This window comes from Pelodiscus sinensis, chromosome 24, assembly GCF_052426305.1.
Source record: "Pelodiscus sinensis isolate ZL-2025 chromosome 24, ASM5242630v1, whole genome shotgun sequence".
Taxonomy (NCBI): Eukaryota; Metazoa; Chordata; order Testudines; family Trionychidae; genus Pelodiscus; species Pelodiscus sinensis.
This window is the reverse complement of record NC_143075.1, coordinates 5,120,656-5,138,850: the sequence shown is the minus strand read 5'-3', so window position 1 is coordinate 5,138,850 and position 18,195 is coordinate 5,120,656. Positions and strand designations below refer to the sequence as shown.

Sequence of the window (18,195 nt, the reverse complement as noted above, 5' to 3'; positions counted from 1 at the left end):
CATGTATGTGCAACCACACTTAAGTTGCTGCCCTCGGCATGTGCTGTGAGTATCATTGTGGCCCCCGGGGCTTCCAAAGTTGAATAGCTCTGGCCTAAGGAGTATCCTAGGAGAAAAAATATAACCCGAGAAAGATCTGACATGCTGCAATCTGTCGTCTCACGCCTCCGACATGGCACCAATCAGTACTTCCCCCGCCTCTTGACTTTATTTACCCAGTCTTAAAACATGACAAAATGGTCACTTCCCAGCTAGTTTTTCAGGAGACTGGTGACTAGAGGTGGAACAATTTTGTTTGTTTTTGTGTGCTTTGTTCTACTACTTTGTCACGTTCATCGAATCAATACAAAACATGGGGGAACTCCCCTATGAAAGAAAATGCAGCACTTCCCTTTGAAGATGTACAGTTTTTACCATGCTCAGTAAGTATCTTAATCTGCAGAGGACAGGGAGGGCTGTGTGTATAATTTCAATGAACCACCAATGAGACATCTCCTCCCCTCCCCATCCCCCCCCCCCCCCCCCCGCCCCGCACAGGTAACTGTGTTTCAGATTGATTGGAATCCTATCTTCAGTGTATAGTAATAATCCAAAGTGAAGATGGCATCTTGCAGTGAATGGGGGAAGGAGCTAGGAGCTGGAGAGATGAGTCTAAGCAGTGATGTCAGCCTGCTTGGAAATGTATCTGTGGATTTAAATGACATCTCGGGGGACAGTATCAAACTTCTAAATTTCATTCATCCATCAGATGGGAGAACAAGACCCGGCTTTCAGTCAGCCGGGAGCTGGAGTTTTCTCCTGGAGTCATTGAGCTCAGACCACACAGATAAAGAACTTCTTCTGTTCCATTTGAAAACGTTTCAGGGTAGAATCATCTGTCGCTGGGCGCTGGGCCGGAGGCTTTTCAGCTCTGATTAAAATAGGGAGTTCAGCATAACACTGGAGCTTTTGAAACTCTCTCCAGTCCTGCCCTCCATCTTAACTTCCAGCGTTTGCTTGAAAGCTTCCCAGGGTTTGAAGCAAGCTGCCTGGCATGCAGCTATTACCGATCCTGTTTTCATTCCAGGCGAACATTCCTCCTGGAAAGGATGGGCTGTGCCTAGCAAACATTTTGCTGTTTGTGCTTGAAAAAAAAATGCCCTGAAAGCTCCCTGCTTTACGTGTGAAATTCGTTCACTTCCTCCCATCAAGTATCTTCCTTCCTGAAGCCCACAGCCCAAGTTAAATGAGCTTTCTGTGGGGTGGTGAGTTAGAGGAGATTTTAGTGACCAAATCCATACCCTAACTCAGGCTAGACTCCAGCCTATCTATACCCTCCCTCCCTCTCAGGTCTTGTACAGACTAGGATTTAAAGAGGTGTCCTGACAACATGCCTGGGAGTAACTGACAAGCTTGTAACGTCGCACGTAGACAAGGGTCACTGTCCTTCATATGTGCGAAACTGATGGAGTGAAAGTCTATAGGAAATGTCAGCTTTCGCCCACCCGTTCAGCGTGGGTAAAGTGATGCACTGTCTTTAGTATGATAGATGGTTAAAAAGTGCTACAGGTGACCCCCGACTTACAACCGCTCAATCTACAACCCCCTGCACTTACAACCACCTGCCCCCGGTACATCCGGCCCAGAGAGCACTCGCGCCTCACTGCTTTCCCCCGGCACAGCCCCCACCCAGTCCTGGGAGCAGCTCACACCGTGAACTACAACTCCCAGGAGGCAAAGCGGGCCAGAAACGGAACCCCCCATGTTTATCATTGGACCTATGGGAAAAAAGGGTTCGATTTATGACCGCTCGACTATAGTTATTTCGGGTTAGCTAATGGGCTAACAACACAATTTTTCCTTGGCCTAGCCCAGGGATTCTAACCCCACCTAGACAAAACCCGTCTCCTAATCCAACCTTAGAGATGAACCATCTGCAGTTTTCGTGCACCCTGATGTAAATACAGAGACAGTGCCTCTTGTCCTTGCAGGTCCCCCGTGCTCTCTGCCAACTGGCTCATTAGTAGTGGCTTATTTATACACTGTCTAGAGCAGGGCTACTCAACTTTGGAAGCCCCAGGGGTCACAGTGATACTCGCCGCAGGCCGCAACTTAAGTGTGGCTGCATAGACATGCAAATATATAAGCAAATATATGCAAATAGCTTCACTCACACTGAGGGGCATGAATACAAAGATTAAGGCAAGACTACACAACAGTCAGGCCCCATCTGCTGATATTAATAAAATGCAAAATTTACCCGATTTCCATCGATATGACATCCCTTTTAATGCTTAGTGACAGTCCAGGAATTGAACTACTAAAATACGTATCAGCAGAAGACCATATATTGTGGACCGTGTTCAACAGTGGAGGCCATGTTCAAAGGATCCCACCCGTGGGCCGTGTGTTGAGCTCTGTGTAAACCCAAACCGCATTGCGGGCCACAAACAAATGGTCTGCGGTCCACGTGTTGAGTAGCCCTGCTCTAGAGCTTCCCTTCCTTCATGTCCTATGCTTGCAGAGAGCTGTAGACCCCTTCCTTGTGTGGTGGCCTTGTCTCCACCCTTTTCTGCCTTATGTGCCTTCTTCAACTCGCTGGGCCATGCCGGGGCCCACCAGCCAATTGTCACCTCCAATGAGGTCTCATTGGTGGGTAAAGACATTCTGGTGAGAGTTTTAGACTTGCTGCTAACATACATCTCCATGCTGCTAAATACGAGCGGTCGTTAGGATGGGATTCTGCCCAGTGACACCGCCTCACGGTGATGTGCATCTGTGCTTCATGCGGGAGTCCATCCCTTTCAGATTGGTTTGATTAGGTGGAAATTGGCAAATCTGATCAGGTGAATTTGACTTGGTCTCTTCATAAGGAGAGTGAGAGGAGCTTCTCCTTACCTTTAGATGCTCTCTGCAAGCAATATGTAAAACACAGGACTTAGACCAGGTCTACACTAGGGGACAAAGTCGAACTACGAAACACAAATCCAGCTACATGACTAGCTAGCTGGAGTCAACATATCTTAGTTTGACCTCTCACAGTGGTGATGCCATGGAAATTCAATGGGAGAAACTCTCCTGTTGAGCTCCCTTACTCCTTGTGACTCCGTGGAGTACTCTCCTCTATGAGGGCACCATCAGTAGTCAATTTAGTGGGTCTTTACTAGACCTTCTAAATTGAACCCCAGGAGATCAATCTCCACAGTGTTGATTTCCCGGTAAGTAGAAACAAGGCCTTACAAAGCTCCTGACTATAAACACAGGCCTTCTTATATCAATATGTACAAGGATTTGATGGGAAAGACTAACAATCACTCACCTCTTCCCACTATCCTTTCCCTCCTTACCAAGTAACCATGGAAACAGAAGAGCATTACAGCAGGCCCAGGTCAACTCATTCAGTCTCTGTTGGGCAAGAGAAGGATGTGAGTTGCCCGCACAAGAACGCCCAAAAGAAAATGCCTTCTGCCAACTGCCTCGCTTCTAAGCTAGGAAAATCTTAGTTCAACTAGTTCCATTGACTGCAAATGGCAGCCATTGCATAAAGAGAGCAGATTTCTGGGCCACCCAGAGCCCAAGCCTAGTACACATTTATAAATCAAAACCAGGACCTTAAACACTGCCTGGAAATAAGTGTGGCATTGACTGTAAGGTGGTCTAACCTGCTCTAAGTGTAAAACATTGCCCGATCAGAGGGTATTGTAGTTCTTTATGTTTCAGAATAGTCCCAAACTGAAGTCTAGAGAACCAGGAGACTATAGCAGGCTAGTTTTGAAATGACTAAGCACAGAGACAAAGGCACAAACCCGACTGCTCCCTATTGATCCAGGGCAGGACCTCCTGGCCCTAGCAAGGCAGCCAAACTGCAGAATTATGTAATGAGTGTCTGGCACACTCCCCCAGTCAAGGTAGCTGATGTAGTCTTCATCATTTCTTCCAGATACTTGCCCTAGTGGAATAACACTATTGTGGTCTTGTCTGTATTGGGCCTCAGATAGGATAACGGTAACTATTAGTCTCATCTAGCCATTGGCTAAGTCACTAAACTGCCTCAGCCAAACATAAGAATGTAAGAACGGCCATATTGGGTCAGATGTAAGGTCCATCTAGCCCTGTATCCTGGCTTCCAACACTGTCCAATGCCAGGTGCCCTGGGGGGATAAACAGAGCAGGGAGTCATCAAGTGATCCCTCTCCTGTCACCCACTCCCAGCTTCTGACAAGCAGAGGCTAGGGATGCCATTCCTATCCATCCTGGCTAAGAGCCATTGATGGAGCCATTGTCCATGAATTTATCTAGCTATTTTTTAACCCTATTAAAGTCCTGGCTTTCACAACATCCTTTGGCAAGGAGTTCCACAGGTTGTGTGTGTGTTGGATGAGGGCAAAGAGGGAGCAGCGTGTCTTCTGCATACTGAAGATATTAGGGCAATTCATCCTTGGCCCTGTTGATGGTTCTGCATTGACACTGGACAGGAGAGGTGATGAGAGAGCCTTTGGAAAGCAAAGAGCCAGATTGGAATAAGAACGAATTGAAAACTTTGGCCAAACCTTGAATTCAGACCCAGAGCACTCTTTAAAAGTTAAAAAAAGAAAAGAAAAGAGTTCTTAAAAATAAATGTGTTTAAGAAAAATCTGTCCCTTGAACTTCCTGTTTTGCTTAAATTACAGGAAACAATCCAGTTACAGCAAGGGAGAATTGGCTTCAGAATCTCCAGTCAAAATCAAGGATTGTTGAAAAACTAAAGATGTGGACTATTTTTTTCTAGATATTTCAGCCTGATTTCTAGTACACATGAGTTTGGGAAACTTTAGATAAGGCTCTGGAACACAGCTCATTATCCTGACTCATTTTACTGGAAGCTGCCATTGAAATATATCCCCAGCTAACTATCTAGCAAGACTCAGTCAGTACATGTGATTCAAATGATGACCTACTGTATTCACATCCTATCTGGGTCATCATTAACCAGACAAAATTCATACTGCATGACAAAAGCTGTGTGTGTCATATTTATAGACAGTTCTACTACGCCGAATGAGCAAAACCACATAGAGAGCAAAGGAGTATGTCACTTACATTAAAACAAAAATCAGCTTTTCTATTATAAAATATTAGACTGGTTAACTTTGCATCCTAACATGGAAAGATACATTTTCACCTTTGTTATGCCCTCGTTAGTGGTTCCTGGCACGTCACATTAACTAATTTGAGATCGAATTATCAAATTTGCTCATTGCTGCTAGCACTAATTTGAAACCGTACAATAAAGAACAGTTTGAGAGGCAGATGAAAGGTTGCCACCCACAGAGGCTCCAAGACCTGTCCCTGGTGTATCACAGCAAGGTTCGGAAAGATTTTGGGTAATTGCAGTCATGAGCTGGAGTTGATTGAAGAAAATTATACCCTGGTTTTTTTAACAAGTTTTTTTTCCCTTTTTTTTCCTTTTTGTGTATGTGTGTGGGGTGACGGGGGAAGCTTTTCCTAAATTATGTGGTTAAATACAATTACAAGGAAGACAAAGTATTGCATTTATAATAATTTTATGAAGACTGCAGTTACAACTCCTTTCTTCTTAAATCTTATTGAAGTTGCTGAAGAATTCTCATTTAAATGTGCTTGCTATTTTTTTAGTTTTTAAAAGTGTTAGTGTGTCTGAGGTTTTGTTTTGGTTGGTTGGCTGGCTTTTGTGTGTGTGTTTTGTCTTGTTAGACTTTTCAACTTTTAACCGCAAAAATGTTAATGATATAGTTTAACCCAAAATGATGGAAAATCTTTTACATTCTTATTAATGCGAAATTTTTACCATCCAAAGTGATTTTTGACTTTAAAGAGAAAAGTTTCCCATTGACTAAGTCTGAATGTAACACATGTAACACAGGCAATTTTCTGAACGTCTTCCAAAAAAATTTCATTCTTGCCAAGAAAGTACTAACAGAATTCCTCTTTCCCAGCAAGTTTGTCGCAAGAATAGGTAAAAAGAAAACTAAAGAGTTGAATTTGGGACCTAGAGTATTTATGGCTTTGTAATACAAATGCAAATATCAGCAGTTAATCTGTTTTGGAAATGTAACAGATACTGTTATAGACGTGAGACAGAAATTTCTGAGATGGCCTGCAAGGATTCCTTGTGCAAGAAACTTGAATTTTCAAAGCTCCACAGAATGAAACAGGAGGAGCCTGGAGAGAAGCATTTTCTTTCTGACCTTCCTGAGATAAATAATTAAGATGGAGTCTAGATAAAGATCACTGTCAAAGGTCAGAGGTCAACTTGCCTAGCTGGCCTGCTCACTCCAGCAGTCACTTGGCGGCGGCAGCTGCATGTGTGTCAGCAGGAAACAGGAAAAGGGTTTTGCTCGGTGGGTAGGGGGTGGCGTTGAGAAAGGAGAGGCAGCCAAGTATTATAGTGTATATCAATTAAATGGTGTTTATAAAAAACTCCTCCTCCTAGCCAAGGTTCAGGGGGCAAATTAGGAGATGCTAATAAGGCTTGAAATTTGGAGAGTGCAAAGGTTAAAATGTTCTCTTCTTTGGAGCCCTTAGGCATTGCTGGCTTTAGAGCAGGCTTTTCAGCTGTTCAGAGTGGGGGTATGAAATAAAAGTGATTATTACATGTGTGCTGAGGCATTAGAAACCTTACCCCGGGGCTCCTTTCTAGGCTGTACACCCCAATGCCCCCTGCCTGTTGCACCTTGGATCACTCATGCTTTAGCTCAGCTGGGGATGGAGGTTTTGCTGCAGCAACTCCTGCCATCTACTTGTTCGGTCTGGGTATCTGCCTCGAAATCACACGTTCAAGACTCTCAAAGTCCATTCTGAATCAGAAGAGTTTCCTGTTTCCACTGCAGCAAGTTCCTGGAGTTGAGTCGCCCCTTTTCATTATCTCCCTTTGTTTTGGAAGGAAGGCGCGCTCATTGGTACTTACAAGTGATGCACACCTTATAAGTACCTAGAAAACACCCTCTGTGCTGGCCTTTGGCTCCTTTTCTTACATATACAAGTTCCAATCCAGACGGGGACTCCACTCTTGTCATGGATCCTGTGCACTAAAGTGAGCTCCACCTAGATTCTCTAGGGGGCTCCTTGGACGGGAATTCTCTTCTCCCCAGAACAGCACACTAGTTACGAGACAGCAGTTGAAACGTTGTACAGTATGTTGACACTTAGACAGAGGGTGCTGCCCGCCGTGAGGTGTTAACAAGCAGGTTGGAAGTTAAGCTGTGGTATTAAGGGCAATTTGGGAAAGAATATCTCCGTTAACGATGATTGATCGTTGGAAGAATCCGAATATGAGAACAATCAAATAATAGCAACAGCAGAAGAACAGAGGTACAGTGTTAGTGTAACCCACATGCCTTCTGGCTATGGTTCACGGTCCCCCCTAGTGGTCCCACCTAGACCACTTACAGAGGGAGAACGAGTTTGCTGTCCAGCCTTAGCTGAGAGCTGGCTGGCTTGTACCTCAAGCAGTAGAGAGAGGCTCATGGATGAAGTTCCAGAGGTCCCAGGTTTGGTTCTGCCTGTAGGCGTTAGACTAGCTTGGGAAGGGCGGTTTCTAACGCTCATTCCACTTGGCAGCATGTTGCTTTCAGAAAGCTTTTTCCTCAGACAACTCAAGCTATGACCTGGTCTTTTAATAACATTAAAACTGACATGATGGTAAGCCCGTGGCAGATCTTCGTGGGCTCGCACTATGCAGGCTTTGCACGTTCCACAGATACTTAGACATAGTTACCCACTTCTCATGAGCACAAGTACCAGTGCCTCGCCCAGGGCTGGCCTTCCCACGAGGCAAACTGAGGCAGCCTCCTCAGGTGCTGGACTGTGGGGGGATGCCACTAGGACCCAGATTGTAGGAAATTGTGTTTGTTGCTGGTGCATACGTATTCTCTGTGCTCTAGATGCACAGGGATGGGGGAGTGCTGTGCTGGAGGAAGGAGGGCACAAGAGACATAACAGGCAGGCAGGAGAAAAGGTGGCATGGGGGCGTCATTTGAGCTCCCCGCCTCAGGTGCCAAAATGTTGTGGGCCAGCCCTGGCCGCACCAGTTTTGTTCTGCATGTCCATGGGCTGTATGGGTCGATCTTTGTGGGATCAGCTCAAGCATCCCCATGTGAAACAAGCCACCACCACAAAAAAGGAACTGTGCCTTTAATGATCACTGCAAGATGTCTGCAGTTTGGGTTGGCTTCTTTTTTTTTTTTTTCTTTTTTTTATAAAGTCAGAGTGCTTGGGGGCTAGTTCCAGAGCTCAGTGACAGAGAGGAAACAGGGCCAGGAATAAATGGCCTGTTGATTTACTCAAGTTACATCATTTTCTTCCCCTCAAGAGCCTATAAATCTCACGCTCCTTGTAAAAACAGAATTTAAAAACAATTGAGAGCTTCTGAGACGACCCCTTAGCTTCCAGCCGCTGAGGCCTCTGAATATAGAGCTGCCTTTCACAGGCTGGGCCACTTGTTTCATATTAGATACTAGGGGAGCCCCACTTCCAGCCAAGCAGCAGAAGCTGTTAAGATATTTTATAGTCTTCCGAGTGGTTTAGATAACACTCTCCTCATACAGATCACCGAGCGTTAGCTAAATACCAGGCTTCCTGAGTTGGCAATCAAACTCCAAGAGTCATTAATTCACACATTCAAGTTTCCACTCTCTTCGATAATATTTCTGATCAAAGATGCCCCGACGGGCAGAGGTGCCGTGGTTAAAAAGCGGATTCTTCTGATTATTGTAAAATGTGTGGCCTTTCTGGTTCAATGCAAGGCGAAATGTTCAGTTGTTCAGCTTGCTACGACTCTCGTTAATTTTGGTTTTTAAGTCTCTCCTCTGAGGCGAATTCTCAGTTCCCCAGGGATTTTTTGGAGGGTATTATTCTTTCTATGCTAATGGGATAGAATTGGCTTCAGCGCTTTCCCAAGGTGGGTTTGGATGCTGTTGGTTTCAGTGGAATTCTGCTGGCACCTGTAGGCAGGGGTGAAAGTAACTTAACATTTCTCAGGGGCTCTGTCCTATTGCAACGTGGGATCCTGCCAGCTCTTTAAACAGCTCCCTGCTGGCTTTTGCCATAGCTCAGCCAGCGCTTGCCTGAGCTGCGCACCAGGGCGCACCCATTTACTTTCACCTCTGCCTGTAGGTGGACGAACAAATGCACTTTATAAATATTTCTGTGCTCCAGATTTGTTCGTAGTGAGTCCCTTCCCACCCGTGAACCAAATACTGTACCAGCATAAGAGAAGATAGCATTCGTCATGCCTTATGTTAGATACTGGACCCAGGGCAGCCCGAGCCATTCGTACGCCCTGGGCTCTGGCAGTGTGGCACATGTGCAGCCCCATCCCAGGCACCCGGCGCATGTGTGGCTCCACCCCCAGGCGCATGTGCGGTCCCACCCCCATCCAGCCCAGCAGCCCCGCACTGCGCCTCCTACAATGGGGCGCCCTGGGTGGTAGCCTAGTCAGCCCAAAGCTTGGGCCAGCTCTGATCGGACCTAGAACGATCCCATAAAAACAGCCACAGGGCAGAATGGAGCGTTTGGAGAATGGGTGCCATTACTAACACTGAATTGGGCCTCGTTCCTTAATCCAAAGAAGTGAAAGCCCCAATTCAAAAGCCTATAGGAGCATTGAAACAACATAAGGAGCTTTTCTCAGGCTATTTACAACTTCTAGCCACTGCCTGCAACAACGTGATCACATCTGTAATGATGTCAAAGAGGCATTTCTTAACCTAAACCACACTTTCTAATAGTTAATAGCCAAGTCCTAACGGCAAAGCCCTCGAGTTCTAGCCTCGTTTTCTGCAGCTGATAAGCTGAAAAGTAGGTTTGTTGGGAATGGGCTGCCTTGGTTATATACATTTATAAAAATCTGTGACTTGAAAATATTCCACTTGACATGCTCCATGAACAAGGATTATTTTTTTGTTCAGTAAAGGGAAAAGTAATGGTTACTGCACATTAGCCTGCTGTCACCTGCTAAACGTATAAACAGAAGGCTAGGGAGTTTATTTATCAGTGTTTTAAAAATTCGGGAATGATATTGTGGTTAAATGTAGGAAAAGCAGAACGAAAGAATGAAACCAGAAATTCCTCATAGACCTCTCTTTTTTTTTCCCAGAGAACAGAAATAAACACATAGGTTGACATAATTCAAAAATGTGAGTATTTACCAGATTCTGGCTTGCTGCCGTCCTAGTGCAGGGAGGAGGAAGGAGGAGTCCCTGCAGGCACAATCCACACAAACTAAGTAGATTTGCTTATCATTTATCAAAACAAAAAGGAAGTATCTGATTAATCACTTTCTAAGCTGAGGTCTCAATCACGATGGCTTAGGCGGCCATTTATTGCGGGCTGCGTCCCAGCTATGTTATGTTTTCAATTTACACCTTTTGTTTGGAACTTTCCATGTGAATTGATGGGGAGATTAAAACATCTGGTGGATTCTTTTCCTCCCAAGGCCTCTTGGACTGGATGGAAATCTATACATAGAAGGCGAATGCCTGTAGATTTTAATTACTAATGAACCTGAGTAAGACATTTTTCAGCATAAAATATACACATGGAGCTAAATCCACTCCTGGTTTATGCAGGCTACTGGAGGCACAACACAGGGCACAAGTCCCCTAGTGATGGAGAATCTGTAAATGGAGCTTGAGATATGGGGTGAGTATTATGGCCAATCTATTAGGAGGGACTTGGTGCCCAGACCCATCAAAAAGAGGGTGAGGCAAGTCAAGGAGAAGGTACAGTCATGGTTGATTCTCCACAGCCTTACTGAAGTCTCCATCACTAAAGATTCCAAATCCCAGTGTGCAGCTGCCTCATAATGTATAGCTTCTTCTTCATATCCATGGACATTTGCTCACGGGCACGCACGCACACACAGACACACAGACACACACACACACACAACATACAAACACCCAGACTGGGTCAGACCAAAGGTCCATCTAGCTCAGTAGCCTGTCTGCCAACAGTGATCAATGCCAGGTGCCCCCAGAGGGAGTGAACAGAGCAGGGAATCATCACGTGATCCCTCTCCTGTCACCCATTCCCAGCCTCTGACAAATAGAGGCTAGGGACACCATTCCTATCCATCCTGGGTAATAGCCATTGATGGACCCAACCTTTGTTAATTTATCTAGTTCTTTTTTGAAGCCTCTTAAAATCCTGGCCTTCACAACATCCTCTGGCAAGGAGTTCCATAAGTTGACTGTGTGCTGCATGAAGGAAAACTTCCTTTTGTTTGTTTTAAACCTGCTACCTATTAATTTCATTTGGTGACCTCTAGTTCTTATGTTATGGGAACGAGTAAATAACTTTTCCTTATTCACTTTCTCCACACTTGTCATGATTTTATAGACCTCCATCACCACCACCCCCTTAGTCTCCTCTTTTCTAAGCTGAAAAGTCCTCGTCTTTTTAATCTCTCTTCATATGGGAGCCGTTCCAAACCCCTAATCATTGTGTTGCCCTTTTTCTGCACCTTTTCCAATGCCAATAGATCTTTTTTGAAATGAGACGACCACATCTGTACACAGTATTCAAGATGTGGGTGTCCCATGGTTTCCATACATGGAAAACTTTGAAAGCTCAATGGCTACTTGTCCTTTTATGTAAAAAAAAATACGCGATGAGTCACTCCACAACAAGGGCATAAAAATGATGCATGAATTCAAAGTGCTGAAGATGGGGCATCCGGGATTCACAGTTGTGAGTTCCTGCAGTGTGTGCCTCCTCTGTCTTTTATTTTTGCAACTCACTGTGAAGGCACCATGCTTGTCTTCGTAGATAATATTTAAAATATACCAAGGGCCAAGAAAAGAAAAGGTTGCACCTCTTTAGTCTGGCACTCTCTGGTCCAGCAACATCCGTAGTCCAGCATGAGTTTAGTTAGCCACGTGTTCACTTAGCATGGGTGTGGCCAAGTTTCCCGCCATCCCATAAAGTTAGTTTACAGCCACCTGTCCTGGCTATCAGTGTTCTGTGCTGTTATTTAGCTCTAAATTACCCCTAAATGTCTTCTAATTGCCCAGTAAGCAGTGGAAGTGTTGGTGATGCTGCTAGACAACATTGACTTCCTGTGGTCCAACAAATTCTCTGGTTTGGCATCGGTCAGGTCCCGAGGGTGCCAGACTAGAGAGGTTCCACCTGTATTAAGTATAATGAGAGGCTTTATTGTCAAATAGGATAGATCCATGTTCAGAGAGCAGGCAGGTGCCACTTACACCACGAGTAGATTTGACTCTCTTTGCATAAGCAAACTGGTTTGGGGTGTGTACATCAAATACCAGACATGCAAGTGTCTGCAGTCCTCATTCTTATGACAGGATTATGATCTGTTGACTTTGAGCTGGATGTTTCTAGGATCATATTTACAACTGTATTTAGGAGTCAAGTGTGAACCAAATGTGTCCAGGATTGTGTATTCAGATGCAATACCTTATACTGCCAACGCGGCACCAGGAGCTAAATGTGCTGCAGCTTTTCAGGGCGAAGAAGAGGAGCATTTTGTACTATGGCCAGTCCAACGTGCCAGTGAGCCAGGGAGTGCTCCAGGTTGTATGTACAATCCCTGTGCCAGTCATCTCACCCAGACTTGTTCCATGTTTGTCCATCAGGCTCGTTATTGTCAGTGAAAGAGGGAAACGTGATCGCCCAGAATGCAGTTTAAGTCATCGTGGTGCTCATAGATTACCAGTGCGCCACCGGCTCTTGTCGTGAAATGTTACAACGTGTTTCATTTTTGCATTGCAAGGGCTGCCTTTGGCCTCTGTGTCTAGAACTTGGAACAGCTCTCCAAAGCACACAGGCACACCTGCGCTAACATATGTCCCAAAGATACATGGGGGAATGTCAGACCGATGGTGAATAGCAACGCCTTTTTGTAATGAAAATGCTTTAGGTTGGGAATTCGTTGCAAGCAATTACTGCACATTTCTAGCATGGTTGTTGTGCACACTGTGCCTACGTGTTCGTGTAAGGTTGAACTCCTGGCTCCGTGCTGGATTAAATACAGGGAGGACTGTTTTATCTCTTCGTTTCTGAATCATAGAATCTTAAAACTAGAAGGGCCCTTGAGAAGTCATCTTGTCCAGTCCCCTGCACTCAGGGCAGCACCAAGCACCATCTAGATCATCCCTGATAGGTGTTTATCTAACCTGCTCTTAAATATCTCCAGTGAAGGAGATTCCACAGTCTCCTGAGACAATTTATTCCTGTGCTTAACCTGGCTCGCAGAGTCTCTTGAATTTCACCAAACTTTTTTGTTTATAATCCCATGCCTGTGTACCCTGGAAAGAGCATTCAGTAACAACAGCAGCTTCTCAGAGGCCCATACTGCCGTCCTTGTGATTTCAGTGTTTCTGGAAGGCCCTTTTTATTCCTTTCTGATTAGCACAACACTGCAGAGCCAGGTTGAAAATCTAGTTCACATTCACCCTGTAGGCTGGAGAATCCTTCTTTTTTACTTTTGTTCTTTTTCAGGCACAATAATGCCTAGGTTTTTTTCCCTCTTCCCCAATCAAAAATCAGTTGACAAGCCCCCAAATACTGTGATGAGTAGAAAACAGGTTCTGAATTCTGCTGGTGTCCCTGGTATTTTCTTTCACCCGAGTATTAATGAGGAACTGAAAAAAAAGGACCTCACAGATGCCAAAACCTGTTGAGCATTGAGTTGTAGTCTTGACGGTGCTTCGGTTCCTCTGCTTGAGAGATAGGCAGCGTTTTTCAGGCTGTTTGACAGTTATCTCCTCAGCAGCTTTACCAGGCTTATACATCTCCTTTCAGCAGCCCCTGATAGAGCTGACAGCAGGGGGATTCTGTTTTGTCTCAGGGAAGAGGAAAAAAAAGTGGGCTTTTGCCAGTAGTCGAGGCCACACTCAAGCACCAAGGGGTACAATGTCTCCTCTGTCTCAGAGAGAAAATAGCTTCTGACAGGAATCAGCTTTCAGTCAACGGCCAGGCATCTCTCATTATGGGAGGCCCGACCTGCCGGCTGCTATGTAGATAACCTGTTATCGTAGAAGATTGACTGTGGAGCTCAATTGCCTCACGCTGCTGCTTCTGCCGGCTCCGAGAAAACTGTAAAATGTCTTCGTCGCAAAAATTCATCTGGACGCACACTCGGCGTGTGCATGTGGCTCTCTCGGCAGGTTTGCAGCAAAAGGCACCTGTCCCAGCCAAAATGAAAACATTAGTACGGACCATGTGTTGGCTCAAATGATGGTTATTAGCAACCTTGTACAGAGCCAGCACTCATGGGGTAGTTGTAGGCACTGACAGGTGCTTTGACATTCTAATGGCTGGAATACTTTGGAAACCCCCAGAGACGTTAGTAGAAATGCAAAGATGAGCGGGGAGGCAGGGATTATATCCATTTTTCAATAGTGTTAACAGAGGCGTCCAGGCGGTGTGGCTGGAATTTTCAAAAACATCCTCATTCTGGGGATCCCACTTTCTAGGTGCCCCCCAGAAAGGTTTGGTTTGCTTAGCACTGAGCACCTGCAGTTAGATTGGAGGTGTACAGTGCATCTCCTACTTGGGCTCTGACAGTCTCCCCTCTCATTTTTTCCACCCATGTGCGGAATCAATGTTGTTATGTGCACTGAGGCACGCGTGGATGTGCACCATCAGCAGCAACACATGGTACCGGGTGGGAACGCGGGGCTCATCATCTGGGCAGCCCATGATTCTCTCCGGGGTGGCCACCCAAGTGCACAGCTGACAGAGAGCAACTGGGCTCCGGGTGTCTCTTGTTGGGTAATGGAAATTAGCAGTTTAAAAAATATGAGCTGTGGTGACCTCCAGCAAGCGCAGGATAAGTCCAAGAATACGGGGTCAGATTCTGAGCACTCAGAAGACGCTTTCTGTAACCCTCTCTATTCCTCCCAAGTCTAATTGGACATGAATAGCTTCCAGCCTCCTCATTTCCTGGAGCTCCCATCTTCCCAACCCCTCTCGGGCACTGGGATTCATTTTTCATTGAGACCGTACACAATTAGGGCCAACAAACTTAGACAGACCTATTATAGTAATTCTGTTTATCCCGACAATAAGTTATTTGACCTCCCGGCCGATCACGTTACTGATACTGAATGTATCAAATCACTGACGCGCTTGCTGATACTCGGAGCACCAATGCCCTGACATCTGGGGAATGAAGTGGGGCCTTATTCAGAGACAGAGAGATAGAAGTTGCAAGGAAGAAGATATTGCTAAGGGAGAGCTTTTGCATGCTCTAGTAAGGACATAGTCAACGGATTCTGGCATTTATTCTTTTCTGTGCCCTAGCTGGGAAAAGAGATCTGCTGAATAATCTATCCCAGCTTCACATCAGTAGCATCACTTCCATAGGGCTGTGTGGAAAGCTAACGAATGAACTTTAGAAAGGTGGATGAAACTGAGAATGGATCCAATTTTTTACCATGGAAAACTGATAAGTGTCTGCTCATCCCAGTGCAGAAACAGGTCACCTGTAATTCTGGAAGCGGGGCTCTCGGGCAGGTCACACTGAGATTCATTTCTGGGCTGTTCCTTTGTGGCAGGGTGGCTCTTGCGCCCTCCATCCTCCACTCCCCAGGCGAATGGCCTATCCCCTAAGCCACGCTGGAACCTTCCCCACCTCCCTATCTTCACGATGTCTCTTATAGCCTGTGTTGGTGGTCCAGTGACTCCCGCGGTGGGGCTAGAAATGTGAAGGAGAGGTCAGCTGTGAACTCACGGCAGAGACACATGTTCGAAGAACACGGGTTTCCACTGGCAATGCACGCGGGCGCCCCGTCGTGGCAGGAACCACCCAGTCAAGCAAAGAGACGTGCTGTGAGCTGCATGGCGTGGGCAGCTGTTCTCAGGAGAGCTACAGAGATAGGCCTGGCCAAAAGGTTTGCAGGGCCCAAGGCAGGATGCTGGGAACGGGGCCCCGGGCCAGCGCGGATTTGCGGGGCTCAAGGCAGGATGCTGGGAGCGGGGCCCTGGGCCTGGGTGGGTTTGCGATGCCCAAGGCAGGACGCTAGGAGCGAGGGGCCGGGACCTGGGCCCGGGCGGGTTTGCGGGGCCCAAGGCAGGATGTTGGGGGTGGGGGCCTGGGCTCGGGTGGGTTTGCGGGGCCCAAGGCAGGATGTTGGGGGTGGGGGCCTGGGCTCGGGCGGGTTTGCGGGGCCCAAGGCAGGACGCTGGGGGGGGCCCGGGCGGGTTTGCGGGGCCCAAGGCAGGATGCTGGGAGTGGGGGCCCGGGCCTGGATGGTGAGTACTCAGTAGCGCGGGGCCCCTCCATTTCCAGCGATGTTTTCTTTGTCAGCGAGGTGAAGGTTGCAGGTGGAGCACGCCTGGAGACCGGCAAATGGGAGAAGCAACCCCAGAGAAAGGGAACTGCAGGGCGGGGGCTTGTTCTGCAGCCCTGCGAAGAGGGCAGCAGCATGGGAAGCTCCCTGCAGGTGGAAGGGACAGATCAGAGCCATAGGTGAGGCTGTGCCTTTCCCGCCAGCAGGCTGTGCCACTTCCCAGCCGCTGGTAGGGCTTGAATTAATTCCCCACTGGATGGGCGCGGATCCTACAGGCTGCTCTGCTTCCCCACAAGCTTCGCTGGCAGATGGTCAGGCCCGGCTGACGCGGCTTTTGTGGGCAGCCAGCTCTGGGCCGGGGAATTCACCGCGACCTCCTGCGAAGTGCATGGCCCTCATTAGTGGCCCAGCCCTGTGCGCAGCGCGGGGCTCAAGGCAACCGCCTTGCTTGCTTTGTCCTAAGGCCAGGCCTGGGGGGTGCTTCTCTTGTAAATGTGGACCACAAGGGTGTGAATGCACCCCTCATAGTCCCCCCAGTAAGCAGGGAAATCAGCCCTATCCTTCCCCTGGTTGGGGGAGGGAGACTCGGGCAGTGCACTTCTCCTGCCTTCCCCAAGCCGGCCGGAGCATACTTACTTCAGGGATCATGGGGGGGGGGGAGGTTCACACCCTTCGCACCCCCCCAGCGTACGGGCCAGAGATAGGAGGGATACACTGGTATCTGCGAGGATAAGTAATGAGCTTAGTGGAGCCCCTCTAGGCATAACTCAGACACTATCTCTACTAGGTAAATGTAATTACAATCCGTAAAAGACCCTCAGCTCTCAATGAATGTATTCTGAGAGAAAAAAATGACTCTACTACAAGACCTTTACCACAATCCCTGCAGGGCTGGCTCGGCATAGTAGTTATTGCTTCACAAACATTTTATATAAAATACACCCAGCTACGTTCCAGTGAGGGGCAGTGTCATCTTATATCTCGAAATTTAGAGCGGTGTTGCTTTCTCTCTCTGTGTTTCTCTCTCTCTCTGAGTCATTGGCTGAGTTACTGCCCCTTTTTCTGTGCCTCACCATACCCATTTAGGCATGGGTACTTCTCCTCCTCACTCGGTCATTAAGGATTAATGTTTATAAAATGGAGAGTGGGGAAGAATAGCACTTCATCGGCAGGCAGGGTGGTCCTGGTTTAAAAAATGTAAGGAAATGATGGTGTAGGATTTGGAGAAGACTCAGAGAAGAGCAACAAAAATGGTGAAAGATCTGGAAACCATGAGCTGTGAGGGAAGTCTGAAAGAATGTCTACACTGGCGGGTTCTTGCACAAGAACACCTCCACACAGCCATGGCAGTGTGGACGCTCTCTTGTGCAAGAAAGCTACAGCGGCCATTTTAGCCATAGGGCTTTCTTGTGCAAGAAACCCCTGCGGTGTGTCCACACTGCCCTCTTGTGCAAGAGCTCCTGCGCAAGAGAGCTTACACCTGTTAAAAAAGAACATAGCTCTTGCACAAGAAGCCCTTTCTTACCTCACCCTACTGTAAATCTTCTTGTGCAAGAGTGGGTGGGCAGAGTGGACGCTTTCCGGAAGAACAGCCGTTCTCACACAATAACCCACCAGTGTAGACATAGCCAGTGTGTTTCATTTGGAAAGGAGAAGACTGAGAGGGGACATGATAGCAGCTTTCAAGTATCTAAAAGGGTGTCACAAGGAGGTGGGAGAAAAATTGTTCTCTTGGCCTCTGAGGATAGAAGAAGAAGAAGAAACAGTGGGCTTAAATTGTAGCAAGGGAAGTTTAAGTTGGATGTTAGGAAAAATAATACTTCCTAAGTGTCAGAGTGGTTAGACACTGGAATAAATTGTCTAGGGAGATTGTGGAATCTCCATCACTGGAGATATTTCAGAGCAGGTTGGATGGTCATCTATCAGGGATGGTCTAGAC

The 18,195-nt window shown here is 46.9% G+C and overlaps 1 protein-coding gene and 1 long non-coding RNA gene across 6 annotated transcripts in view; one reads left to right on the top strand and one right to left on the bottom strand.

Moving 5' to 3' along the window:
• Positions 1-18,195, top strand: part of PRDM16 (PR/SET domain 16) — a 537,737-nt gene that overhangs the window by 350,016 nt on the left and 169,526 nt on the right. The gene's annotated exons all lie outside the window — the stretch shown is intronic.
• LOC142819435 (uncharacterized) overlaps positions 1-18,195 on the bottom strand; it is a 68,000-nt gene that overhangs the window by 42,446 nt on the left and 7,359 nt on the right. The window contains exon 2 of one of the 2 annotated variants that reach the window (XR_012897333.2): positions 3,299-3,384. The exons of the other annotated variant lie outside the window; for it this stretch is intronic. This is a non-coding gene — a long non-coding RNA (uncharacterized LOC142819435). The remainder of the gene's footprint in view (positions 1-3,298; positions 3,385-18,195) is intronic. 2 annotated transcript variants of the gene reach the window in all.